Source organism: Eublepharis macularius, chromosome 5 (assembly GCF_028583425.1).
Source record: "Eublepharis macularius isolate TG4126 chromosome 5, MPM_Emac_v1.0, whole genome shotgun sequence".
Classification (NCBI taxonomy): Eukaryota; Metazoa; Chordata; class Lepidosauria; order Squamata; family Eublepharidae; genus Eublepharis; species Eublepharis macularius.
In genome coordinates this window covers 26,698-27,131 of record NC_072794.1, presented here as the reverse complement: position 1 = coordinate 27,131, position 434 = coordinate 26,698, and positions in this window count along the sequence as shown.

Genomic DNA, 434 nt, shown 5'->3' with positions numbered 1-434 from the left:
GCAACTTATTCATTGCTATTTTTAAACCCCCCTTTTCTCCTGAAAGAAGACCCAAATCAGCTCTACAGCATTGGTCTCCCCTCTATTTTATCTTTGCAAAAGGCACCCTGTGAGTTGTACTGATGGCCCAAGGTCACATGGCAAGCTTCCATGGCGGAGTGGGGATTTGAACCTGGGTCTCCGAGATCCCAGTCTGGCACTCCTAACTACAGTACCACACTGACTTTCTGGCAGGGGTTTTGGCATTTAGTTTCTGGGTTGAAAGATGTACTCTTTGTGCGCTCCAGAGCAAGTATGAATAGAAACTGTATGTGCAGTGCAAAGCTGTAGATATCTTGGTATCCTTTTCTAACCCTGTAGTAAATTCCAGTTCGTGCTGGTTTATATTCACATCACCTCTTGCCCAAAGACATTCCAAGGAAATGTAAAACATA